The sequence below is a fragment of the Tursiops truncatus genome, chromosome 4, assembly GCF_011762595.2.
Source record: "Tursiops truncatus isolate mTurTru1 chromosome 4, mTurTru1.mat.Y, whole genome shotgun sequence".
Taxonomy (NCBI): domain Eukaryota; kingdom Metazoa; phylum Chordata; class Mammalia; order Artiodactyla; family Delphinidae; genus Tursiops; species Tursiops truncatus.
Window position 1 is genome coordinate 89,406,341 of NC_047037.1, and position 27,973 is coordinate 89,434,313.

Sequence of the window (27,973 nt, forward strand, 5' to 3'; positions counted from 1 at the left end):
ATTCATCACCCAGCACCATACTTGCAGAAAACATTTCAGTTATTAACACAGTGTCTAACACCTGGTATTCCTCTGAACCACTCAACTCAATAAGTACTTCATAGCTGTTCCTTGCATTGAATCGAATGCTGTCCCAATAGGCTCCTATCACTGTGTCCTCACCTCTCTGTAATCTCATTCCCTCCCTTGTAAGAACTATCTGAAGTCAAGATAAGAATGAAAGGAATAATCCAGCTTCTCCATTCTTAGATCCCATAAAATATTTTGAATTGCCAACAGAAGCAGAATGTTTTCTGATGGAATATTCTATTTTCCTGAAAGGCTCTAAAAATATTCATCCACTATACTTAGTAAAAGAAGTCCAGTTTGCAAAGCAAGTGAAAGATGTTATGAATTTCTCTGTTGAGCAGAAGAGTGTCAGTTCATGGGAATTTATTATGTGCAGTTCATGAGGCCCCAGGGTCGTGATGTTGGCATTCAAACGTTCGCAAGAATAGCACTGAGAGCGAAGTTGACATCTGTGAGAATGAGTGGGCCCCAGTGCTGCCTTTTTGTTCTTCCAGAAAGATCATAACATATTAATCACAGCTACTCCTAATTCTTCCTCAGCTGTTGCCCCATCAGTCTGAACATACCATCCTTCAGTCCTCTAGATGGTCTATATGGTGATAATGGAGTGAATTTTAACAGGGTCCTCCCTCCCTCCCTCCCTCCCTTCCTTCCTTCCTTCCCTCCTCCCTTTTCACCTCCCTTCCTTCCTTTCCCCTTTCCTTCATTAATTCATTCTAGAATATGTAAGCCCATCGACCAAGGGCCAGGCTGTAAACCATATTGATCTGATACTTACCCTCGTGAGTCTTACGGTCTAGCAAGGAATGTAGACATTGAATGTTAGTAAACTAGAAATGGCTGTGACAGTGAGAATATATTGGATCCAACCTGGTCTGGAAGCCAAGAGAAAGCCTCCTGGAAGAAATAATTGTCCTCTGAGATCTGAAAGATGACCAACCAGGAGAAACAACTAGGAAGAGAGGGATATGGGGTTCAGTAGGGTAGTGGGAGAGGGCCATGAGGCCCTGCTGAGCTAGGGAGCACGAAGTCCCCCACGGCCTAAACTGTAGCTGCTCCGGGAACATTCACAGCCCCTCACCCTTATGTGTCTGTACTGGGAAAGATTTTGCTTTCAGGTGAAATCAGAGGCCACCTCCTGGTATGATGTGAGGGGATGATATGCTCCTCTCTGGCTTGGAAAGGATCAGTGATCACCTCCAGCTTGCACAAGTGGAGGTCTTGTCTCCCAGAAGTGGAGAAGCTTGTCCCAGACTCAATGCTCCAAGAGGCCGAGCTGGAGTTAAGACCAGGACTTGGTGTCTCTAAAATATGTACCCATCCCACAACAGTAAGGTAACTCCCAGAGGCCTTTTTGGTCAATCTTCCCCCCCTTCCACCCCCCAAAAAATACAGTCTTCACACTGATACCTGAAATTCCTCTACCAGGAAGAGGTTAATACTTTAGAACAAGGTGTGGTTCTTTCCTCGTGGCCCTCTTCCACAAACAAACACTGAACCACCTTTGGAATGTTGAAAAATGCTCATGATAAAGAAAAGGGGACCAGACACTTCTTAAAGTTTTGTCCTTACTATTTAAATCATGAATAATTCCATATCTTGAGTTCTTTTATACCTTAAACAAATATATAATAAAAATTTTTTAAAAAGCAAATACTCCTTGGGAGAGGTAAACTATTAAGTCAGTAACACTTAAGAGTGTATATGTTTATCAGGACACTTTCATCCTAACAAGAGAAATGAGGGCAGCACATAAATTATGGGCTCCCACCAAAGTTTGAGACACAGAGGCAGATGTTATGGTGCTAAATATAACTGTCATGTTCTTCAGGATTTTACCTTGTGCCAACTCTTCTAAGTTATTATAAAATATTCTGCATTCCCCAAGCCTAGCTCACACTTCCACTGGACATTAGCTCCAAGTCTTCTCTCTGGGTGGAATATCTTCTAACCCCTTGATATAGATTTCACCTTCTCCAGGAAACCTTTGCAGATCTCCTTAGTCAGAAATCATCTATGCCCCTTGTTTTTCCCATACCGTGTAGTGATCTCTCTACTATTAAGCCCTTATTGCATTTGTACTTATCCTAAAGTTAATTAGGCATTCGCCTGTTTCCCCTTCTAAGTTGGGAATACTCAGGCATCACAGCTCATTAATCTGTACATCTCCCACAGGGTCCAGTTAAATGCTGTGTACATAGTAGGGGCTTAATACATGTTTAAAGACTTGAAAGGAAAATATGTTCCTTCTAGCTTGAGTAAATCTTTAGCAGGAATTTCTCCATGATTGTCCATAATGAAGAGTTCTTCAGCATGAGCCATTTGCAGGATTGCTTTGGCCCGATGAATTTTCTTTGATAGAAAAAAAAAAAAAAGTAACCCAAATGCTCTTTCCTATGATAAGGGTCATAATTTCAAGAGACAGAGCTGCTCATAGGCAAACACTTTGAATTCTGTACTATGTTCTGAGCCAATTAGAAGCAACTGGATTTATGAATTTTTTATTTCCCTGATTGATTTTCTATTTAGTTTCCCCTGAATAAGTACTTAAAAATCTTTCCGTAACATTCACCCTTTTCATTGATTTCTAGCCTTAGAGAACTCACCTTTCAGCAGTCATACAGGCCCTTGGCATTTCTTTTTTTTTTTTTTTTTTTTGCATTCCACTTCTCTTAAAGTAGTTTATTGAAATCCTCTCCAGATAAAAACCTTGAAATCATTAAGCAGATCCCTGTTCAGAGCCACATTAATTCTTCTATTTTTCTCCTTAAAGTAGATGACTGGTAGACAGCTCAGAATAGCAATGAGGTATGGTATTTATCTCTAATACCTCTTCCATGATGAATAACTAATTTATTCAAAATCCCATTACTCGGAACATTTCAATCACGGTAGAATGAGGTCTCTTATTTGGGTCCTGGTTAGTTTAGCAATGGCCTCCTTCCCTGGGGACACTGAGAGCTGCTAAGGCCAGCTGGTGATGGGACCTGAATGTGAACACTGCTCACTGGGAATGTAGGCAAGAGCTTCTTAATTCCTGGCTCAAAATAGCCTGCAAGGTCTGTGCCCACCTCCATTTTCTCCAGGGATTTCATCCCTTGTCCCAAGGATCCTCTCCCTGCCCGAAACACTGCCACAGCTGTCCTGATGGCTTTGGTATCTACACGGAATTGGACTTCGTCAGCAGTCAGAGCTATTTAAGTATGAAGCGCTCAGCCTCTAGGAAACCCTTCCTGGACCACTACCTTGAAACGCCAAGAAGCCGTGTTCTTAAACCTCACCACAGTGTCCACCATTGCTTCCCAATTCATAGAGGAAGAGCTGTGGGTCCTAGTGCTGGCTGGGCCCTTGGAGAGCACTGTGCTCAGGGATTTTAGCCCAGGAATCCTTTCCTCAAGTGAAATCATACATGGATGCCCCATGAGAAAGAACAGAAGGAACAGAGCTGCTCAGACTGAAACAGGTGTATAGACCCCAATCACTCATCATGTCTTGTGCCATGGTTTTATAGATCACAGAATGGACGTCTAAACACACGGCATTTTGAATAAATTAGGTTTGTAGCCCCAGGCTTTTATTCTTATCTGTGACACAGAGCCTCAGCCCCCAGCAAACTCCTCCTTCACAGGCAACTCTTCCCTGAATATTCTTGGAAGGTTCCAGAGAGTTTCTCTGAGTTGCTCATGAATGAAATCATTCAGCTCCCCACATGGGTCTGCTGTGCTGTCTCCACTCTGTTCCCCTCTCTCCCTGCCCTTGCTGCCCTCCTGGGCTCCAGGCAGTATGCTCCTAAATCCCACAGCCACTGCCGCTGCCTTTGCTGGGCACTACGGCCACCCTCCACAGGCACCACTCAGCTAGTGCAGTGGACGTGGGGAGACCCTGAGGTTGACCGGCCTCCTTTATGCATCCCTTCTGCTAAAAGGGTACCAATGCAAGCTCATTTCTTAGAGAATCATTCATGAAAATAGCCTTCTCATGTTTGCTCACAGACTTCTTTCTCCAGGTCCTGAATATTGAGTCAGTAGAAGGCTGGGATGCAGACCCATCTGTGTTACTGAGACCTAAAGCTTTGGCCCTGGGTCTGGTGAATTGGCTGGGTTCTGCCCTCAATGATGATTTCCCATCTGCAGGCTCTTCAATTTCTCACTCAAATCATGTCTTCCGGCAGTCCCCTGGGTGTGTAGACTCCCAGCGGTGGCTAAGGCTTAGACATAAGCAGGGCCATCTCCTCTGGCCCCATGTCTGGACTCCTCTCTAGTCACCCTTGCCTTTAAACACACAGTAGACAAAAAGTTGTAATTACGTAACTCAATTTAAACTGATTGATTTTTACCGAAATGAGAGATCAGGGTATTTTGAGAGAAGACGAATTTCTACAGGTAAAAATTTGAAAGTTGTATTCATGGTTATGCATCAATGAGAACATTTAAAATTTTGATCAAGCAAACGAATAATTATGCAGGATCTGAAGACAGCACAAGGATAAAGCTAGTCACTAGGAAATGTGGGGAGAAACCACACACACACACACACACACACACACACACACACACACACACGCTTCCCTAAACAAGAGAGAAAAGGAGGGACCTTTCTTATTCCCATCTGCTCACTTTAGGATTGCTTTAAGGCTTTGCAACTTGTGAAATAATAAGAAATATATATATTGGTGTCCCCTGTCCCCCACCCCAGCTCCTGACACAGAGCTCCTGAAACTCTTATAAATGCTGAAGTATAAGAGCACTAGGAGCACCTTTTGTTCCAGTGAGGAGACTGGGTGGGCTCCCAGATGACACTGGTCACCAGAAAGACGCAGCCGTGCTCAGAAGCTTGGAATCTTCAGCCCCACCCCGTAATCTCCAGAGAGGGGAGAGGAGCTGGAAATGGAGTTAATAACTGATTATGCCAACATGATGAAGCCTCCATAAAAAGCCCCAAAATATGGGGTTCAGGGAGCTTCTAGGCTGGTGAACACATCCACACACCAGGAGGGTGATGCACCCAACTCCATGGGGACAGAAGGTCCTATGCTCTGCACTCTCCCACATATCTTGTCCTATGTATCTCTTCATCTGACTGTTCGTCCATCTCTTTTAGTAAACAGATAAGCATAGTAAGTGTTTCCCTGAGTTCTGTGAGCTATTTGTGAAAATATTGAATCCAAGGGAGAGGAGGTCATGGGAACCTTCAATTTGTAGCCAAGTTGGACAGAAGTTGTGGGTAACCTGGAGACCTACTACTTGTGATCTGACTCTGACGTTGGGGCTGGAGGGTAGTCTTATGGAAGCGGGCTCTTAGCCAGGGGGATCTGATGCTATCTCCAGGTAGACAGTGTCAGAGTTGAGTTAAATTGTAGGACACCCAGCTGGTGTGGCAGAATGGCTTGGTGTGGGGAAAACCCACACATCTGGTGTCAGAAGTGTTGTGAGTGTGGTAGTAGTGGTGTGAGGGTAAAGGAGAAACACAGGAGGAGGGCTGGAGGCATTTTCAACCCACAGTGCAAAATGCGGTCCATAGACCAGCCACACCAGCATCACCTGGGAGCTTATTAGGACTGCAGAGTCTCAGCCCTTACTCTGAGGCTGCCGAACCAGAACCTGCATCTTAGCACTGCCGGAGATGCATAACACTTGAAAGCTGTGAAGCACCGTTCTAGACACTAACGACCACTTACACACATGGAAAATACGTCTCAGATCCGTCCAGACCTCACATGTGGATGCTGTACAGGAAGAAAGAAATCTTGGGGAACTCAAAGAGGACTAAAGAGAAAAGTGTTTGAGAGGAATACTGGGAATGTTCGAGGGGGAAAAAAAAACTTCAAACTTCTCTGTTTTGCCAAAGATTAGCTCTGGGCACCAGCCTTTATAGTTGAAGCCAAGAGAAACACCATCCAAGTGTATCATTTCGAATAGGAACTGCGGGGTTTTCTCCAACTCCAGGGCTAGGCTGACATCAGGAACAGCCCGGGACCCCAGCTTCCCCATTCCTGACAGATGTCAGTCCCAGAAGAATTGCTTAAGAAATAGATCACTGGCTTGGCAAGAATAAGCCGTATTCACTGTTGCTTTCGCCTTGAATGGAATCAGTGAATGCTCTGCCTCAAGATTAATTTCCAACCCCCGACAGCAATGTTCAAGACATGAAGGTGGGGAGAGAAAATCCTCACTTTAGTAGGTAACAGTGATACAACGCAAGCTTCTTTCTGTTTAAAGCTCCTCATGCTAGGGCAGTTGGAGAGCTGCGGAATAGGAGGTAAGTGCGTGGCTTCCAAAACAATGACTTCATATTCGCAGAGGATGGATGAAGGTCAGCAGAACGTCTGAAAGTGAGACACATCTTTCTTCTGGGCACTTCCATTCCTAGGCGTATTGTCCTGCTGATGAATTTCTCCCTGGGAAAGCACCAGATAACAGCATTGCAGGAAGGGGGGTGATACCTGCACAGGTGGGTCTTTGCTGCACCTGTCTGGCTCACAACGTCCCGTCAGAGAGAGAAGTGCAGCCATGCACACGCCCCCTGCTCTTGATCTGTACCACTGCCCCGGAAGCTTTTCTTTTCCACTCAGAGAATCAGTTTCGGTGACCCAGGAGATCCAAGGCTTGCAGCCAGACACTGTGCTGTGGACACAGGGCCTCTGCTTGGCCAAACCACCGTGTGTGACAACAGAGAATTAGAAGTGGAATCAGGGCAACGCGTCACTTGCCATTCTCAGAGCTCTGGAGACAGGCTGTTATTAATCAAGCTGGCCACATCCATCAGGCTCTTCCCATTTGGCCACGGTTCATAGTCACAGAGGCACAGCCAGGGTCTCCTGATAAATCAAATCCAACAGTTCTATGATAAGGATGACACAGGTGAATGGGGGACAGAAGTGTACAGTCTTAGCCATGTGTCCAAAAAATTTAAAAAGTGGAGGAAGGAAATGTCTGCTTAATGCCAACCAAGTGCCAAAGACTTTCTTTCTTTCTTCCCTTCTTCCCTTCTTCCTTCCTTCCTTCCTTCCTTCCTCTCTCTATTTCTCTCTCTCTCATCTCTTTCTCTCCCTCTCTCTCTCTATGTATACATAATCTTACTAAATCTCCACCGTAGCCCTGTGTGGAAGGAAGTCAGTATTATCGCTGTGCTCAGCTGAGGAGACTGAACCTCTGAGTAAGAAATGTGCCCAGAGTCACACAGTTTGTAGTAGTGAAGCTAGTATAGAAATTCAGGTCTGGGACAGTGACAGAAATAATTAGAATAGAGAGGAAGATAAAGAGTAAGGAACTGAGTCAGGGACATAGAGAAGATGAAAAGAGAATGAAGAAAAAAGATAGGGAAAAAAGAATAAGAGGAAAAGGCCAGAAGCAGAAAGCACACCACCTTCACAGCCAAGTTCCTGCGCTGGGCTCCCAGCTTTGCCACATGCAGCCTGGTGACTTGGGTCAAGTCCTATCACCACAGACTCTTCATCTGTGCAATGAGGTCAGGGCCAGGCAGCCAGCTGTGTCACTGGTTTGTTTTCAGGATCAAATAAGACTCTGCGGGCAGTTCTACATAACTGGACGTTTTGTACGAATGGAAGCTCTTCAGATGGCCTTTAGAGGATGGATGAGGCTTGGAAGGCCAGGCCCCCAGGATAAAGGGAATGAGAACATCCACCAATGGTGAACAGGGCTGTGAGGGACACCCGCCTCAGATGCGGAGTCGACTTGGGTGACAATCTGCAAGTCCTGCTCTGCCCCGAATCAACACCAGCGGTGGAGGTGAGTCTGCTGACCCGGGCATCTTCCCCAGGTGCAGATAGTCACTCACCTTCCCACTGAGGTTTCAGACAGTGGAAACCCCTTCTCCCAAATCTGCGTGGGAATCAAGGGTAATTCCCCCCTTTCTTCCTGGGCCAGGAGCATGTCATTGAGCTGTCATCATTCATGGCAGCCCGGGAAGACAGTGAGAAGTGAAAACGTGGTGAATTGGGGGCGTGGGGGGAGGATGGGTGGAGATTTGGGAGGAAGGAAACAGGAAGTTTGGATGCCATTCTCATGCAAAGGATTCACATGACTCGACTGAGAAATCGAGGCGGGGGTACTGAAGAGGCATTTTTGTGAAATAAGATCCAGAAAGAAGAAACCAGAGGGCAATAAGTTAGTTGGAAAACCTTCTCTTGCTCTTTTTTTGTTGAGAGCAGAAAGCCAGAAATGAGAAAGGCTAATTTGGGCAGTTTCTTTGAGGTGAGGACCGTAAAGGAGGAGACCAGGGAGCTCCTGGGAGTGTTACCCGGCCTGTCTATTAACAGTGCTCAACTAAAGGTGACCACAAAGCTGTATTTGTGAGTATCCACCTGTTTGATATGTGCCTCAAGGTTTCTGACTTTTTTCTATAGCACTGCCAGAAAAGTACTAGAGGAAGTTACTGCAGAATGAAGGAGACAAGGCCCGGATCCCAGGATGTGCTCCTGTGAGGTGGAAGCAGAAAGTTCCTCTTTGCAATGTCCCTCCTCCCCGGGGAGGGAGGTGAAGTGGGCTGAATGGTGCCCCCAAAGATATGACCACATCCTAAGCCATGGAACCTGTCAGTATCACCTTATGCAGGAAATGGTCCTTGTGGAGGTTAAGTTAAGGGCCTTGAGATGAGGAGATCATCCTGGATTATCCTGGTGGGCCCTAAATGCCATCACAAGTCTCCTTAAGAGAATGAGGAAGAGGGACAGTAAATGGATGCAAAAAAGAGAGGTCAGTGTGAAGATAGAGGTAGAGGTTAGAGTCACGTGGCCTTATGAGAAGGAAGGTCTGGAGTCACCAATACCTGCAGGGCCTCTGGAGGGAGCTCAGCCCTGCTGACGCCTCGATTTCGGACTGCTGGCCTCCAGACCTGTGAGAGAACACACTTCCATTGTTTCAAGTCACCAAGTTTGCGGTAATTTATTACAGCAACCATTGGAAACTAATGCAGGCTGTAATGGGAAAAATTACCCAGCAGCAGAAATGCCTCCTAGTCTGCTGACTTCCCTCTTCAGGGAAAGTCCAAGAGTGGGTCCATTTGCCAGAACAAAACAGCCGTGGAACCATATGCTAACACATATATATGGAATCTAAAAAAAAAAAAAAATGGTCATGAAGAAGCTAGGGGCAGGACGGGAATAGACGCAGACCTACTAGAGAATGGACTTGAGGACACGGGGAGGGGGAAGGGGAAGCTGGGACAAAGTGAGAGAGTGGCATGGACATATATACACTACCAAACGTAAAATAGATAGCTAGTGGGAAGCAGCCGCATGGCGCAGGGAGATCAGCTCGGTGCTTTGTGACCGCCTAGAGGGGTGGGATAGGGAGGGTGGGAGGGAGACGCAAGAGGGAAGAGATATGAGGATATATGTGTACTTATAGCTGATCCACTTTGCTATAAAGCAGAAACTAACACACCACTGGAAAGCAATTATACTCCAATAAAGACGTTAAAAAAAATTAAAAAAAAAAAAAACAGCCGTGGAATTGACCAACACCCACTCTGTGCAGACCACCATGCAGAGTTTCAGAGGGAGGGTGACCACACAGCCACGCTTACCACAGGGGTGCTGGCTGAGAGCAGGGGCCAGTGGCCAGAGGTGAATGCCACCCTTCTGGGGATGAGGGATGAAACATAAAACCAGAGGTGTATTTCCAGGATCTCATCAAATCCCCAGCAGGACTGTGAGTTGGAAATGGAAGCTCAGAGTTCAGCCTGAGAGAAAAGTCACTCAGACCTGGGTTTGAAACCCAGCTCCCCCATTCAGTGACCATGTGACCTGTCCCCCTGAGTCTAATTTATTTATCTGTAAAACAGAACTTATGACACCTACCTACAGGCTTGTTGGTGTGAGGTTTAAAGTCCTTCACAGAACCCTCTGCTCCCTGAACGGCCCGGTAAATGGTTCTTGCTATTATCGCTCATGATCCCAGAGCTGCAAGACAGGCCTGTCTGACATGCAAGCCCGAGGATGTCTCATCCTGCAGAGATCAGCCTGTCTGTGCGGAGGTGCTCGTTTCAACTCCCCCCACAATACCGGTCTGTGTGACATGCTGCCTGCTATGCTCAGCACCTACCTCTCTGTGCTCCCCAAACCACAAGGGCTAGAAGCCTGTAAACTATATTTCTTAGACCCCCCTGCCAGCAGAGTTCCAATTTAGATGCTGCCCTTGGGAGGCTTTTGCATGAGAGCAGGAGGTAGAGAGAGAGATTCTTTTTCTGGCTCCAGCCTGGGAGGCAGCTGTCGGTCTAATACCTCCTGCAGGGCAGCGGCTGGTTCCTGCTGGCTTGAGAAGGGCCGCAGGGCTGTGAGTCCCTCGGGCTCAGAGGCAAGTAGGTTCCTACAGGGCCACAGGGACTGACTGCAGTGCGGGATCTCTGGCTAGCACCACTTTCCCACACCCGGTTTTGCTCCTTCCCTGCCGACAACTTGGAAACGTCACACCCTGTATTAAATCTCTCTCTGTTTAAAATACCTACAGTCACTTTCCTTTTCCCGACTGATTCCCTAACCAGTACATCAGTCCTCTACAGAGGCACAGGGACCGAGGTACAGAGATTTTCGGGGGCCCAGAAGGCCATCTTCACCACGAAATACAACCTTGTGTTTTCCATTAGAGATAATCCTTAAAATGAAAGTATACCCGGGAAAGCTACAATATTGGCTCAAACACCTACAGGGTATCATTGATTATATCAGAGTCTGTCTTTAGAGAAAGTTTTGTAAATGCGGAAGAGTGCAAAATGCAGTAGGGCAGAGAGAGGAAGCTGGGATGAAAGATGCGGAAATGAGAGAGAATCCCTCAAAGTGAGGAAAAAGTATCAGTGGAGAAAAATACAGGTTTGCCCAGGCAGCAACTTATAGCTTTATTTGTTTTTTCATTTTTAGAGTTGTGGTAAAATACACACAACACGGAATTGACCATTTTAATTATTTTCGAGGGCACAGTTGAGTGGCACCAGGCACATTCACATTGTTATGCAGCCACCACCACCATCCACCTCCAGAACGTCTACATCTTTCTAAACTGAAACTCCATATCGTTTCACAATAACTCTCCATTCCCCCTACCCCAGCCCCTAGCTACCATCATTTTACCTTCTGTGTCTATGAATTTGTCTCCTCTAGGGACCTTAGGTAAGTGGAATCACACAATATTTGTTCTTTTGTGTCTGGCTTATGCCACTTATCATAGTGTCTTCAAGGTTCATCCACGTTGTAGCACGTGTGTCAGAATGCTGTCCCTTTTTAAGGCTGACTAATATTCCATTGTATGTAAATACGTACCACATTTTGTTTATTTCTCTGTCAATGGACACTTGGGTTGCTGCTACCTTGTGGCTATTGCAAATAATGCTGCTATGAACATTGGTGTACAAATATCTGTTCAACCCCTGCTTTCAACTCTTTTGGGTAGAAACATTCTACCTAGAAGTAGAATTGTCGGATGACATAGTGATTCTAGATTTAATTTTTTGAAGAACCACCATATTGTTTTCCACAGTGCCTATATCATTTTACATTCCCACCAGCAATGCACAAAGTTTCCAGTTTCTCTACATCCTCTTTAATACCTGTTATTTACTTTTTTTTCCAATAATAGCCATCCTATTGGGTGTGAAGTGGCATCTCATTTTTATTTGCATTTCCCTAATGATTAGTGATGAACATCTGTTCGTGTGCTTATTAGACATTTGTGTATCTTCTTTGGAGAATGGAACTTGACTTTTTACAGGAATTTTAAAAAGGATAAAGAGACTTAAGTCTGTAGGAAGAAAAAAGATATGACCCCTACCCCTCCTCATATGAGCTTCAGAGACTATGAAAAAAAATTTTTTTTCGTGGGAATGTAAATTGATACAGCCACTATGGAGAACAGTTTGGAGGTCCCTTAAAAAACTAAAAATAGAATTACCATATGACCCAGCAATCCCACTACTGGGCATATACCCAGAGAATACCATAATTCAAAAAGACACATGCACCCCAATGTTCATTGCAGCACTATTTACAATAGCCAGGTCATGGAAACAGCCTAAATGCCCATCGACAGATGAATAGATAAAGAAGATGTGGTACATATATACAATGGAATATTACTCAGCCATAAAAAGGAACAAAATTGGGTCATTTGTAGAGACGTGGATGGATCTAGAGACTGTCATACAGAATGAAGCAAGTCAGAAAGAGAAAAACAAGTATCATATATTAACGCATATAAGTGGAATCTAGAAAAATGGTACAGATGAACTGTCTTGCAGGGCAGAAATAGAGACACAGATGTAGAGAACAAACATATGGACACCAAGGGGGGAAAGTGGTGGTGGTATGATGAATTGGGAGATTGGGATTGACATTTATACACTAATATGTATAAAAGGGATAACTAATAAGAACCTACTGTATAAAAAAATAAATAAAATAAAATTCAAAAAAAATGTGTCAGATCACATTCCTTACGTGTATTGGGTGCAAATGAATGCAGAATGAGACTTTTCTGCCTAGCCAAATAAAATTAATCAGAAAGCAGATTCCAGTATAAATTCAAACAAGTTGTGAAATAAAATGCATTAAAGCATGTCAATTTCTATTGAAGGATGCATAAAAAAGTAAAACTCCCCTTGTCATGCAAATTACGATTTATATGTGTCTGGGCTTCAGGAGATGGGAAGCTGCATTTTAGGTTCATGGGATAGGGAGGAGGGGCAAATTTGAAGGGAACAGCAACTCAGTGAAAAGAATAAAAAGAACTGCTTCCTGGCTTCTCTCTTTCACACCACACTTGAGGCCCACACAAGTGATACTCAGAACTGTGCAGGAGAGAAAGTTCTCTGCAGGCAGAGGGAGGAAGATTTCCTGCTCACACTTGCTAAGGGTATTTGAAACGAGTGTGTGGGAGGCAGTCTGTCTTCAAACCTAGACACAAGAGAGATCTTATTTGCTTTCATAATTCCTTTTCCCCTCCCTCCTCATATTTTTACTCTAAAGAGTGTGCAGATTTTTCAAGCATCTAGGACCTGATTCACCATCACTCTCTATAGCTTTAAGCATTGTACCATTCACAAAAGAATAGCAATGAAGTTAATTAATGACCAAATTAATTGAAATCTATATTGCATCAGATGTCTATCTCAACGTTTTTGGCAAAAAAAAAAAAAAAAAAAATTGCACCAATGCTAACAGCTAATGAGTGGCTGGTACATAGCAAGATTCTCAGTAAGTGTGAATGAATGAACATTTGAAAACCTGAACCCCCATCACTTCTTCCCTGAATTGTTATAATTGCTTCCTAGTCGCTCTATCTTCTTGCATTCCACCTCGTTGCCATCCACCAGATGATGTAACTGGGAGTCACTTTTAACTCTCCCTTTCTCACTCTCCACTAGCCATCCACAATCAGGGGCTGTTGTGTTGCCTTCTCACTAAATCTGCACCATTTCTACTCCTCTCCAAGCTCCCTGACACAGTTTAGTTGGGACCCTAATCAACTATCACCTGGCTATTTTAATAGTCTTCTAACTGTCCTCTTTTCCAAGAAAACTCTCTACATTCTAATACTTCCAGTAGAATTCCAACACAATGATCTTCCTTTCCAAATTGAATGACATCAGGAATCCCATTTCTAGATGCTTACATCGCAGAAACTGGAAGCCTATGTAACAAAAACAATAGGCATGGATACATGAAGAATATATGTACAATGATGTTCACTGCGTCATAATTTGTAATACCAAAAACTGAAAACAAACCAAGTATCAATCTATACAGGAATGTTTAAAGAAATTGTTTGTCTATAAATGGAAGACCATGTAACTATGACAAAGAAGTAAGTAGACCTACATGAATCGGCATAGAAAGATGTTCACGATAGTATTATCTTTAAAAGAAAAGTTGCATACAGACAGCAGCAGAATGTATAGAAACAGAGCATTTTGTACAAAATGTATATGTGAATTGTGTAAGAAAGTTATCTTAGCAGGCCCAACTGTAATCCTTTGAAAGTCCTGCTTACAAGGTTGGCTGTCGGTGGGCACAGAGGAACTTAGACTTCAGGAGAGTTCGCGCTATTCCCAACAGATAAGAGGGGTCACTATGCCTTAACTCTTTGCTCAAACAAAGTGGTTTGTGCTCTAAGCACTTGCTTTCCTTCTGGGAGTCTGAAATTTTAGGATGTACTAGTTAAAGCCTGCCTGTGTGACCAGCCCCCGTTAAAAAGCCTGGACGACGCGTCTCTAAAGAGCTCCCCTGGTGGACAACATTTCACATCTCATTTCTGGGGAATTAAACAGGGCCTTTGTGACTGCACCAGGAGAGGGCCCCAGGAAGCTTGTGCCTGGTTTCTCTCCAACTTTGTACCATGAACCTTCTGCCTTTGTTGATCTTGCTCTATACCTTTTCACTGTAATAAATCTTAGCCATGAGTACGACTGTCTGCTGAGTCCTGTGAGTTCTCCTAACAAATCATAGAAGTTGGGTGTGGTCTTGGTGTTCCCCCAACTCATGAATACGTAGCTTTATTTACATATACACAGGAAAAAGTGTGGAATCACTGAGAACTTTTAATTCTTAGTAGTGGGTTGAAATACTCATTTTACCTCTGACTATAGAATATTTTCAAAGCTATGGGAATACAGCTGAGGTTTTTTTGTTTGTTTGTTTGTTTGTTTGCGGTACGCGGGCCTCTCACCGCTGTGGCCGCTCCCGCTGCAGAGCACAGGCTCCGGACGCGCAGACTCAGCGGCCACGGCTCACGGGCCCAGCCGCTGCGCGGCATGCATGATCCTCCCGAACAGAGGCACAAACCCGCGTCCCCCGCATCGGCAGGCGGGCTCCCAACCACGGCGCCACCAGGGAAGCCCAGCTGAGTTTTAATGTTGCGCGTCTTCAGTGACTTACTATGTTGTAATGACTGCTTACCTGTACACTCTCACATAATGATGAGTCCCCTGGGGGAGGGGTCCTGTCTCATTTTTTCAAACATCTACAGTGATTAATATAGACCTGGGACATGGTAGGTGACAGAAATGATGATGATAATTGAATTTGAAAGAAAACTAAGCAGAAGGACATAGAGATGATTTAGAAATAACCTGAAAGGTAATATTTACATGCTGGATATCCTTTTCTTTCATAGATTTTCAGTACCTTTGACTTCCCAGCTTACTTCGAGCCTCCCCCATTTTCACCCCTCTTTGGAAGAGATAGGGAAAAGCCAAAAATATAGAACAACAGCAACAAAAAGTTGAGATAGAGTTAGATGAGGTTAGAAAAATAAGTACTATGTAAACATCCTCTCTCTTCAGCTCAGCCATAGGCAGCAGGTGGTCCTTTCAATTAACATAGTTTATCCTCAAGAGGACAGTATGTGTTCCTTCTCAAAGAAATCTCTGTTGGCAGCTATATCAAAGGACCTCGGATATATAGTAGGAAGGGTATAAAACAAATGCAGAAGCCTTTTAAATTTTCTTTCTTTTTAACGTGCAGCTTTGTAAGACTGATTAAATACCTGAATAACTACAGGGTACCACTATGTGAAGAAAAGCTAAATCAAGTGTTTATTCACTGCTTTAGGCTATACTAATATAGAACGGTTGAGTTTTTTCATTTCACCTGATACATAAAAGTAAACCATCATAAATTCAAATTTTGGCACCAAATTCTGAAGACTTGTCAGAGTACAGATTTTGAGGGGATATAAGTAGTTAAAGAAACATATACAAACCCTCAACTACTAAGTAAAAAGCGGGTTTGGTCCAAGACACTTTGTTTTGAGTTTTAAACTCTGACTTAACTTGGAGTCTATAATTCAAGCTGGCACTGAGTCAGTGTTTTCTGAATTTCTTCTTGTTTAGTCATAGATGTACCATGTAGTATATAGACAGCCGCAAATTGAGATGACACAGAAATGCATACTTTACATATGTGTATGAATTTTTTTATCTCCATATAGCAGCCAACCTGCAAAACATTCCCACTTGAAGTGGATATATTTGAGCAGTCAGGCTAGCCCTACCCAGGTTCTGAGACTAATTTAGAAGCATCCAAAACCATAATTTAAAAACCATTAAATTCCTCTCTGAGCTACTGCTACCAGGGGCTTCCAGACATAACCTTGAATAAGTTTTTATCCTGGTGAAAGATCAGAACCTTGTTTTACATGCTGAAGCTTTGTGAAAAGGTGAATCCATCTATTCTGGTTACAGAAAGTCAGAGTTCGCTTGACATTTTCATTACTAACAGTCATTTTTCAAAGTAAATTCACACTTTGGTTGGGTCTCAGTGGTCATAAATGGCTGTCAGAATTTGCCCAGGGTTCATCTAGATAGTCCCTTGGGATAGACTTATTAGTGAGTGGACAGATTTCTTCCAGAGGCCATAATATATAGCCCACATACGGCCAAATACAAAAGTGTGTGTGTGTGTGTGTGTGTGTGTGTGTGTGTATTACCGTGTCATATCTCAATGAACAGATAGCTTCTTTTTCTTAAAAAAAAGGTGGGGCAGTGGGGGGGGAGTTGCCTGTGCAGATTTGGTCCAATTTCCCCCTTTTACATATAGATTTAACTGATTAATGAGAAACAAAGGCCTGAAGTCAATTACCTGGATTTAGAATTCAATGCAACGCAAAGCAATTGAACAATTAACTATTTGAGTAAAGCCCAAAGGCAGTGAGCCAGGCCTGTATCTGGGAGAAGAGTGTTCCAGGCAAAGGAAGTAACAAGCACAAAGGCCTTGTGTCTGGAGTGGAATGAGTCACAGGAGAGGAGCAGACGAGTTGTTCAGAGAAATCCCAGGTCACGCACCGGATCTCATAGGGCCTTGCAGCCACTGTAAAGACTGGCTTTCCTCCAGAGAAGGTTGTGTAGCCACAGAACCAGCCCCAAACTGGCCATATCCTGTTTCTAACAAGACACTGAGTTGTTTTTCAGGGACAACTGATCAAAACCACAAGTCATGCATGTGAAACACGCGCAGAGGAGAAAATTTTGACCTCCACACCCAGAACCAAAGTCTCTCTGCTCCACGGAACCAAAGGACTGGGACATGACTGGAACCTGAACACGGGAACCCTTTCAAAAGTGAAGGGTCTGTTGTCCAGGAAGATCCGGTGCTGATGCCCCTTTACCATCCTCACCTCCAATGGCCAGGTTCCAAAGCCCTCCAGCCTATACCTGCCCCACTGGCGCTTCAGCACCCCAGCCCTCCTCCCCTAACTCATAAAGATGTGACTGAACCCCTGAGCAGGGAGACTGATTTGAGTCCTGCCTCCTGTCTCCTTGCTCATCGACCTTGCACTGAAGCTTTTTCTTTTCTCGAAAGCCGGCGCCATAGCATTGGCTTCTACGCACATCACATCCAGCAGAGAGTGAGCCCTTTGCTTGGTAACAGTGGAAAGCTGTTGGAGGGAAAGTTCTAAGCAAAGGAGTGACACAACCTGATTTAACTTTGGCAGCATCACTTTGCTGTGCTGATTAGACCACAGAGCAGCAAAGCTGGAAGAAGGGAGGTGTCAGGAGCTTTGAAAGAGACGATGGTGTCTTGGAGCAGGGTGGAAGCAGTAGGGATGGCAAGAGATGGTCAGACTCTGGATGTGTTTTGAAGGTGGAACCTTCAGGATTTGCAAGCTGGTGGAATAAGGGACGAGGAGGCAGAGGCAACGTCAAGGTTTTGGTCATGAGCAGCTGGAAGAATGGAGCTGGCATTATTAGGTCTTCTCCATCTAATTTCTTCATTTTCCTGGAGTGATGAAGATACAGCCTCAGTGGACAGATGGGCTGACAGCCTTTCTCAGCCGCAGGCAATCCCTGGGGCGTGTCTGGGGACTGAGCTAGGCATGCCCAAGCGGCAGTCAATCTAAGCCCAAACCTGCATCGCAGGGAGGCACCGAGCGGGGTGAGGGGCCAGGAGTCTTTTTATTTGAGGGACTGAGGCGCTTCCCAGAAGAGAACTTTCCCCAAGGGAAAAGAAAGTAAGAGTCATCGGACCAATGACAAACAGTCTCCAGTAATAGAAGGGGAGGGGAAGTTCCAGAATCAGCGGGTACCGCTGATGCCAAGATTCTTCCCCAGACCAGGGCTCCACTGACTTCTGTCTGGGTCCCAGAGAGAGCGAGAGCCAGAGTGAGAGATGAGAATAACATCTGACAGAGAGCAGCTTCCACTGAAATCTCTGTAGGGTCCGTGGGCTGAGCAGTACCCAGTTGGGGTCCTAGGTCAGAGGGTCTCCCTGGCCTGTGCCTCCTCTTCCTCAGCACCCCACAGGGCTGGCCCAAGGCCACCCAGTAGAAGAAAAATAAGTCAGACTGGGACCATTGTAAGTGAATGCAGGGCACCCCTGGGCACTCATTCGGGATTAAGAATTATACCAATGAATCACAGACTGTGTGAGTCTTCAATGAAGCGGTGATTTCTTAGGCAATGAAAGGTCAGCATGCCCTACAGAGGTTGCTGGAGACCCGGCCCCTCCCACTCAGACCTTGGAAGATGCTTGGCAACCTACCCTCAGCTGGGATGGCCCCAGGTATGGCCAGGGTGGCCGTTACTAGGGGTGAAATTTTAGGACCACAAGGATAGTGGAGATCCATAGCAAAAGCAGGGACCTTCAAAAGGCTAAAACCCTGAGATCAAAAGGTTTCCACCCTTTTTTTTTTAAATTGGAATAAAAAGGTTTTGGGGCTTTTTTAAACATCTTTATTGGAGTATAATTGCTTTACAATGGTATGTTAGTTTCTGCTTTTTAACAAAGTGAATCAGTTACACAACTACATATGTTCCCATATCTCTTCCCTCTTGTGTCTCCCTCCCTCCCACCCTCCCTATCCCACCCCTCTAGGTGGTCTCAAAGCACCGAGCTGATCTCCCTGGGCTATGCGGCTGCTTCCCATTAGCTATCTATTTTACGTTTGGTAGTGTATATATGTCCATGCCACTCTCTCACTTTGTCACAGCTTACCCTTCACCCTCCCAATATCCTCAAGTCCATTCTCTACTAGGTCTGTGTCTTTATTCCCGTCTTACCCCTAGGTTCTTCATGACCCTTTTTTTTTTTCTTAGATTCCATATATATGTCTTAGCATACGGTATTTGCTTTTCTCTTTCTGACTTACTTCACTCTGTATGACAGACTCTAGGTCTATCCACCTCATTACAAATAGCTCAATTTCGTTTCTTTTTATGGCTGAGGAATATTTCATTGTATATATGTGCCACATCTTCTTTATCCATTCATCCAATGATGTGCACTTAGGTTGTTTCCATCTCCGGGCTATTGTAGATAGAGCTGCAATGAACATTTTGGTACATGACCCTTTTTGAATTTTGGTTTTCTCAGGGTATATGCCCAGTAGTGGGATTTCTGGGTCATATGGTAGTTCTATTTGTAGTTTTTTAAGGAACCTCCATACTGTTCTCCACAGTGGCTGTATCAATCTACATTCCCACCAGCAGTGCAAGAGTGTTCCCTTTCTCCACACCCTCTCCAGAATTTATTGTTTCTAGATTTTTTTGATGATGGCCATTCTGACCAGTGTGAGATGATATCTCATTGTAGTTTTGATTTGCGTTTCTCTAATGATTAATGATGTTGAGCATTCTTTCATGTGATTGTTGGCAATCTGTATATCTTCTTTGGAGAAATGTCTATTTAGGGCTTCTGCCCATTTTTGGATTGGGTTGATTGTTTTTTTGTTATCGAGCTGCATGAGCTGCTTGTAAATTTTGGAGATTAATCCTTTGTCAGTTGCTTCATTTGCAAATATTTTCCTCCATTCTGAGGGTTGTCTTTTCGTCTGGTTTATGGTTTCCTTTGCTGTGCAAAAGCTTTTAAGTTTCATTAGTTCCCTTTGCTAATTTTTGTTTTTATTTCCATTTCTCTAGGAGGTGGGTCAAAAAGGATCTTGCTCTGATTTATGTCATAGAGTGTTCTTCCTATGTTTTCCTCTAAGAGTTTGATAGTGTCTGGCCTTCCATTTAGGTCTTTAATACAGTTTGAGTTTATTTTTGTGTGTGGTGTTAGGGAGTGTTCTTATTTCATACTTTTACATGTACCTGTCCACTTCTCCCAGCACCACTTATTGAAGAGGCTGTCTTTTCTTCACTGTATATTCTTGCCTCCTTTATCAAAGATAAGGTGACCATATATGTGTGGGTTTATCTCTGGGCTTTCTATCCTGTTCCATTGATCTATATTTCTGTCTTTGTGCCAGTACCATACTGTCTTGATTACTGTAGCTTTGTAGTATAGTCTGAAGTCAGGGAGCCTGATTCCTCCAGCTCCCTTTTTCGTTCTCAATGTTGCTTTGGCTATTTGGGGTCTTTTGTGTTTCCATACAAATTGTGAAATTTTTTGTTCTAGTTCTGTGAAAAATGCCAGTGGTAGTTTGATAGGGATTGCATTGAATCTGTAGATTGCTTTGGGTAGTAGAGTCATTTTCACAATGTTGATTCTTCCAATCCAAGAACATGGTATATTGCACCATCTATTTGTGTCATCATTAATTTCTTTCATCAGTGTCTTATAATTTTCTGCATACAGGTCTTTTGTCTCCTTAGGTAGGTTCATTCCTAGATATTTTATTCTTTTTGTTGCAGTGGTAAATGGGAGTGTTTTCTTAATTTCACTTTCAGATTTTTCATCATTAGTGTATAAGAATGCCGGAGATTTCTGTGCATTAATTTTGTATCCTGCTACTTTACCAAATTCATTGATTAGCTCTAGTAGTTTTCTGGTAGCATCTTTAGGATTCTCTATGTATAGTATCATGTCATCTGCAAACAGTGACAGCTTTACTTCTTCTTTTCTGATTTGGATTCCTTTTATTTCCTTTTCTTCTCTGATTGCTGTGGCTAAAACTTCCAAAACTCTGTTGAATAAGAGTGGTGAGAGTGGGCAATCTTGTCTTGTTCCTGATTAGAGGAAATGCTTTCAGTTTTTCACCATTGAGGATGATGTTGGCTGTGGGTTTGTCATATATGGCCTTTATTATGTTGAGGAAAGTTCCCTCTATACCTACTTTCTGCAGGGTTTTTATCATAAATGGGTGTTGAATTTTGTTGAAAACATTCTCTGCATCTATTGAGATGATCATATGGTTTTTCTCCTTCAATATTTTAATATGGTGTATCACGTTGATTGATTTGCATATATTGAAGAATCCTTGTATTCCTGGAATAAACCCCACTTGATCATGGTGTATGATCCTTTTAATGTGCTGTTGGATTCTGTTTGCTAGTATTTTGTTGAGGATTTTTGCATCTATGTTTATCAGTGACATTGGCCTGTAGTTTTCTTTCTTTGTGACATCTTTGTGTGGTTTTGATATCAGGGTGATGGTGGCCTCGTAGAATGAGTTTGGGAATGTTCCTCCCTCTGCTATATTTTGGAAGAGTTTGAGAAGGATAGGTGTTAGCTCTTCTCTAAATGTTTGATAGAATTCGCCTGTGAAGCCATCTGGTCTTGGGCTTTTGTTTGTTGGAAGATTTTTAATCACAGTTTCAATTTCAGTGCTTGTGATTGGCCTGTTCATTTTTCTATTTCTTCCTGGTTTCGTCTCAGCAGGTTGTGCATTTCTAAGAATTTGTCCATTTCTTCCAGGTTGTCCATTTTATTGGCATATAGTTGCTTGTAGTAATCTCTCATGATCTTTTGTATTTCTGCAGTGTCAGTTGTTACTTCTCCTTTTTCATTTCTAATTCTATTGGTTTGAGTCTTCTCCCTTTTTTTTCTTGATGCGTCTGCCTAATGGTTTATCAATTTTGTTTATCTTCTCAAAGAACCAGCTTTTAATTTTATTGATCTTTGCTATCGTTTCCTTCATTTCTTTTTCATTTATTTCTGATCTGATTTTTATTATTTCTTTCCTTCTGCTAACTTTGGGGTTTTTTTTTGTTCTTCTTTCTCTCATTGCTTTAGGTGTAAGGTTGGGTTGTTTATTTGAGATGTTTCCTGTTTCTTAAGGTAGGATTTTAATGCTATAAACTTCCCTCTTAGAACTGCTTTTGCTGCAACCCCTAGGTTTTGGGTCATCATGTCTCCACTGTCATTTGTTTCTAGGTAGTTTTTGATTTCCTCTTTGATTTATTCAATGATCACTTCGTTATTAAGTAGTGTATTGTTTAGCCTCCATGTGTTTGTATTTTTTACAGATCTTTTCCTGTAATTGATATCTAGTCTCATAGCATTATGGTCGGAAAAGATACTTAATATGATTTCAGTTTTCTTAAATTTACCAAGGCTTGATTTGTGACCCAAGATATGATCTATCCTGGAGAATGTTCCATGAGCACTTGAGAAAAATGTGTATTCTGTTGTTTTTGGATGGAATGTTCTATAAATATCAATTAAGTCCATCTTGTTTAATGTATCATTTCAAGCTTGTGTTTCCTTATTTATTTTCATTTTGGATGATCTGTCCATGGGTGAAAGTGGGGTGTTAAAGTCCCCTACTATGAATGTGTTACTGTCGATTTCCCCTTTTATGGCTGTTAGTACTTGCCTTTTGTATTGAGGTGCTCCTATGTTGGGTGCATAAATATTTACAATTGTTATATCTTCTTCTTGGATCGATCCCTTGATCATTATGTAGTGTCCTTCTTTGTCTCTTCTAATAGTCTTTGTTTTAAAGTCTATTTTGTCTGATATGAGAATTGCTACTCCAGCTTTCTTCTAACTTCCATTTGCATGGAATATCTTTTTCCACCCCCTCACTTTCACTTTCAGTCTGTATGTGTCCCTAGGTCTGAAGTGGGTCTCTTGTAGACAGCATATATATGGATTTGGTTTTGTATCCATTCAGCCAATCTGTGTCTTTTGGTGGGAGCATTTAGTCCATTTACATTTAAGGTAATTATCGATATGTATGTTCCTATTCCCATTCTCTTAATTGTTTTGGGTTTGGTATTGTAGGTCTTTTCCTTCTCTTGTGTTTCCTGTCTAGAGAAGTTCCTTTATCATTTGTTGTAAAGCTGGTTTGGTGATGCTGAACTCTCTCAGCTTTTGCTTGTATGTAAAGGTTTTAATTTCTCCATCAAATCTGAATGAGATCCTTGCTGGGTAGAGTAGTCTTGGTTGCAGGTTTTTCTCCTTCATCACTTTAAGTATGTCCTGCCAGTCCCTTCTGGCTTGCAGAGTTTCTGCTGAAAGATCAGCTGTTAACCTTATGGGGATTCCCTTGTGTGTTATTTGTTGTTTTTCCCTTGCTGCTTTTAATATGTTTTCTTTGTATTTAATTTTTGACAGTTTGATTAATATGTGTCTTGGCATATTTCTCCTTGGATTTATCCTGTATGGGACTCTCTGTGCTTCCTGGACTTCATTAACTATTTCCTTTCCCATATTAGGGAAGTTTTCAACTATAATCTCTTCAAATATTTTCTCAGTCCCTTTCTTTTTCTCTTCTTCTTCTGGGACCCCTATAATTTGTATGCTGGTGTGTTTAATGTTGTCCCAGAGGTCTCTGAGACTGTCCTCATTTCTTTTCATTCTTTTTTCTTTATTCTGCTCTGCAGTAGTTATTTCCACTATTTTATCTTCCAGGTCACTTATCCTTTCTTCTGCCTCAGTTATTCTGCTATTGATCCCTTCTAGAGTATATTTAATTTCATTTATTGTGTTTTTCATCGTTGCTTGTTTCATCTTTAGTTCTTCTAGGTCCTTGTTAAATGTTTCTTTCATTTTCTCTATTCTATTTCCATGATTTTGGATCATCTTTACTATCATTATTCTGAATTCTTTTTCAGGTAGACTGCCTATTTCCTCTTCATTTGTTAGGTCTGGTGCGTTTTTATCTTGCTCCTTTATCTGCTGTGTGTTTTTCTGTCTTTTCATTTTGCTTATCTTACTGTGTTTGGGGTCTCCTTTTCACAGGCTGCAGGTTCGTAGTTCCCGTTGTTTTTGGTGTCTGTCCCCAGTGGCTAAGGTTGGTTCAGTGTGTTGTGTAGGTTTCCTGGTGGAAGGGACTAGTGCCTGTGTTCTGGTGGATGAGGCTGTAACTTGTCTTTCTGGTGGGCAGGTCCACGTCTGGTGGTCTGTGGACTTATTATGATTTTAGGCATCCTCTCTGCTGCTGGATGGGGCTGTGTTCTTGTCTTGCTAGTTTTTTGGCATAGGGTGTCCAGCACTGTCGTTTGCTGGTCGTTGAGTGAAGCTGGGTGCTGGCGTTGAAATAGAGCTCTCTGGGAGATTTTTGCCATTTGATATTATGTGGAGCTGGGAGGTCTCTTGTGGACCAGTGTCCTGAAGTTGGCTCTCCCACCTCAGTGGCACAGCTCTGACTCCTGGCTGGAGTACCAAGAGCCTTTCATCCACATGGCTCAGAATAAAAGGGAGAAAAAATAGAAAGAAGGAAAGAGGATAAAATAAAATAAAGTAGGATAAAATAAAGTTATTAAAATAAAAGTAAATATTAAGAAAAAATTTTTTATGTAAAGAAAAAAAAAACGGATGGACAGAACCCTAGGACAAATGGTGAAAGCAAAGCTATACAGGCAAAATCTCACATAGAAGCATACACATACACACTCACAAAAAGAGGAAAAGGGGACAAAATAATATATCTTGCTCCCAAAGTCCACCTCCTCAATTTGGGATGATTCATTGTCTATTCAGGTATTCCACAGGTGCAAGGTACATCAAGTTGATTGTGGAGATTTAATCCACTAATCCTGAGGCTGCTGGGAGAAATTTCCCTTTTTCTTCTTTGTTCTCACAGTTCCCGGAGGTCAGCTTTGGATTTGGCCCCGCCTGTGCGTGTAGGTCGCTGGAGGGCGTCTGTTTTTTGCTCAGACAGGACGGGGTTAAAGGAGCCGCTGATTCGGGGGCTCTGGCTCACTCAGGCCGGGGAGAGGGAGGGGCACGGAGTGCGGGGCGGGCCTGCGGCGGCAGAGGCCGACATGACGTTGCACCGGCCTGAGGCGCGCCGTGCGTTCTCCCCGGGGGAGTTGTCCCTGGATCCTGGGACCCTGGCAGTGGCGGGCTGCACAGGCTCCCTGGAAGTGGGGTGTGGATAGTGACCTGTGCTTGCACACAGGCTTCTTGGTGGCGGCAGCAGCAGCCTTAGCGTCTCATGCCCGTCTGGGCTCCGCGCTGATAGCCGCAACTCGCGCCCATCTCTGGAGTTCCTTAAAGCGGCGCCCTTAATCCCCTCTCCGCGCACCAGGAAACAAAGAGGGAAGAGAAAGTCTCTTGCCTCTTCGGCAGATCCAGACTTTTTCCCAGACTCCCTCCCGGCTAGCCGTGGTGCACTAACCCCTTCAGGCTGTGTTCACGCAGCCAGTTCTCTCCCTGCGATCCGAGCCTCAGCTCCCAGGCCCCGCCTGCCCCGGCGGGTGAGCAGACAAGCCTCTCGGTCGGGTGAGTGCTGGTCACAACCGGTCCTCTGTGCGGAAAGCTCCCCGCTTTGCCCTCCACACCTCTGTTGCTGTGGTCTCCTCCGCGGCGCCGAAGCTCCCCCCTCTGCCACCCGCAGTCTCCGCCCGCGAAGGGGCTTCCTAGTGTGTGGAAACCTTTCCTCCTTCACAGCTCCCTCCCACTGGTGCAGGTACCGTCCCTATCCTTTTGTCTCTGTTTATTTTTTCTTTTGCCCTACCCAGGAACGTGGAGAGTTTCTCGCCATTTGGGAGGTCTGAGGTCTTCTGCCAGCCTTCAGTGGGTGTTCTGTAGGGGTTGTTCCTCGTAGATGTATTTCTGATGTATCTGTGGGGAGGAAGGTGATCTCCGCGTCTTACTCTTCCACCATCTTCTCAAAATCCTCTTCTGTGGTTTCCGAGGTTATCAAACTGTGACCTTCTCTCTGGAATGAAGAATGCTTCATCAAGTAGTTAATATTTTCCATTTGTTGGGGGTTTTAGTTCTGCAGAAGAGCTCAAAGATATTTTTATGTGTATCCCTTGAGGCAGAACCAGGATCCTGTCCCAAGGCTGCATTATTGTTTCTTCACTGCTCTTCCCTTGTCTCTGCGTCCCCTCCCTTCCCTGATTAACAATTGTTTGAACCTGCCCTTTGGAACTCAGGGAAGGTGATGGAGGCTGAAGCCTATTTCCTATAAATAAGAAACGAGGGACACAGAAAGGCTTCCATGCCCAGGAGTCCCATAGGGTACTGCTTGGTTTCAAGATGATAGCAGAGAAGAACATTAACTAAAATAACTCAAATGCTTACTTAAAAATGTCTGTCTGTCTTTGATTCCAACATAGAGAAAAGACAGCGTGAACATACATACAGAAAAGAAGTAGCCATTATCAGTGGATCAAGATGGTGGGACCCCCCACCCTGGTTGGGGCTTCTGGTCATCATTTCCCACGCCATGGCCACACCCACTTGAGTGTTTGCAAGTCAAAATAGGGCACTCCAATCGGAGGCAAACTTATGGGCCACTTCTCGTGGCAGAATTATGTCACCATTAACTGTTGCCTGCCCAAGAAACTGTAGCTACATAAGACCTGTCATGTTACCTAGAGGAGGCTCCTTCCTTATTAAAAATAAATAGCTCAAGCCCCAATGTAGAGGGAGACAGCACGACGACCTGATCAGACATAGGTTCCTTTGTTTTCCGTCCCTTCCTCTTTCCTTTTGTTTACCCAAACTGGAAAAACAAGGAAAAGAAGTAGTGTGAAAAGCACACAACTTAGGCTATAAGCTACTGCATTTATTCCTGGTTTGTTCTCACTTGACTTTAGGAAAAAATCTATTTACTGTGGAGAAAATTTAAGAATTTTCACTTTCCATTGTGATGTTCAAATCCAAGGCAGACATTAATCATTCTACAAAAGAAAAAGGATTACCAAATAGTATAATCCTATTTTCATTTAAACAGATTTCTTTTAAATGTCTGGAAGGCTATATGCAAAAAAATTAAATATCTGTGGTGAATTACAGGTAGTTTTTTTGACTTTATTTATTTATTGATTTTTTTGCTAACTCATTTTTCTAAATTTTCTGTAATAAACCTGAATTACATTTATAAACTGAGAAAAAATTAAAAATAGATACATTGAATTTAGTTCTCCAGTCTATTAGGCAGGCTTTTTAATTTAGCAAGCAAGAGACTCATACGGGTTACCTTCAGTGCTGAACGCTTTTCTTTCCACAGGAAGAAGGACAGTTATCAATCTGAACCCAGACTTTCAAAGACTGGGATGTAGAGCATGTCTCCCTGAGAATTAGCTCAGTTAAACAGTAAAATCTTCAGAGAGCTGCAGCCCAGGAATATGATTGATGTTATGACTCAGAATTTATCATAGATCTATAATTTTTGAACAGTAGGGAAATTTTTTTCAGGTTGTGTTCAGGCTTGTCAGTTGCTCCCTGCTGGCCATTGAAGGAGGAAGTATGCAAACCTTTCACATATTGGGAAATTCAGAGAGAGTTGAAGCACCGAGACAGAGAGAATGTTTTGTAATTAATATAAAAATTCCCAGGATTAAGGAAATGACCATTTTGAAACAGACTGCTATCGGAGTGAAAAATGTAAGCGGACTGGCAGAAGATAACCAGGGTGACAATCTCTAAGAAAGAACGGGGACAGAGATACTTTACAACTTCTTAGGAGGAAGGACTGGATTTTAACGTCAGAATCTCACTGTGTCTTTTATGTTGAATCGTCCATAACTAGGTCCCCAGTAAGGGTTTAGGTTCTACACAAGCTGAAACTTCCAGGATGCCTAGTGGGCCTGTGGGCAAACTTCAAGCAGTTGTTGACATGGGGGACTATGGAGCTTCATGGCATGGAAAATGACTGGACATTTTGAGGCTGACGTCTGAATGCTGGATCTTAAAATCCCTAAGCCAGAGGAAAACAAAGGTTACCTTTCAACACCCTCCTCTCCTCTGGCCTGGCCAGTTTTCGGGGTGGGGCAAAGTTCTCTCTAAGCAGAGGTGGGAGAGTTGCCCTTAGAGCTCCCTATGGCTGGTGCCACGCCA

At 43.5% G+C, this 27,973-nt stretch overlaps 1 long non-coding RNA gene across 4 annotated transcripts; it reads right to left on the reverse strand.

Annotated features, from left to right (window-relative positions):
- Nucleotides 1–3,627: 3,627 nt before the first annotated feature.
- On the reverse strand, nt 3,628–27,250 carry LOC109547936 (uncharacterized). Of its 4 annotated transcripts, none has more exons than XR_002173943.3 (3): nt 27,114–27,250; nt 8,857–8,922; nt 3,628–6,886 (listed from the first exon to the last, which is right to left on the reverse strand). It is a non-coding gene; the product is annotated as an uncharacterized lncRNA (long non-coding RNA). The 4 variants fall into 4 exon arrangements; XR_002173942.3 differs by lacking the exon at nt 27,114–27,250 and adding an exon at nt 9,890–18,837; XR_002173940.3 differs by lacking the exon at nt 27,114–27,250 and adding an exon at nt 9,890–18,837 and having other exon boundaries at nt 8,857–9,142.
- Between the last annotated feature and the right edge of the window lie 723 nt (nt 27,251–27,973).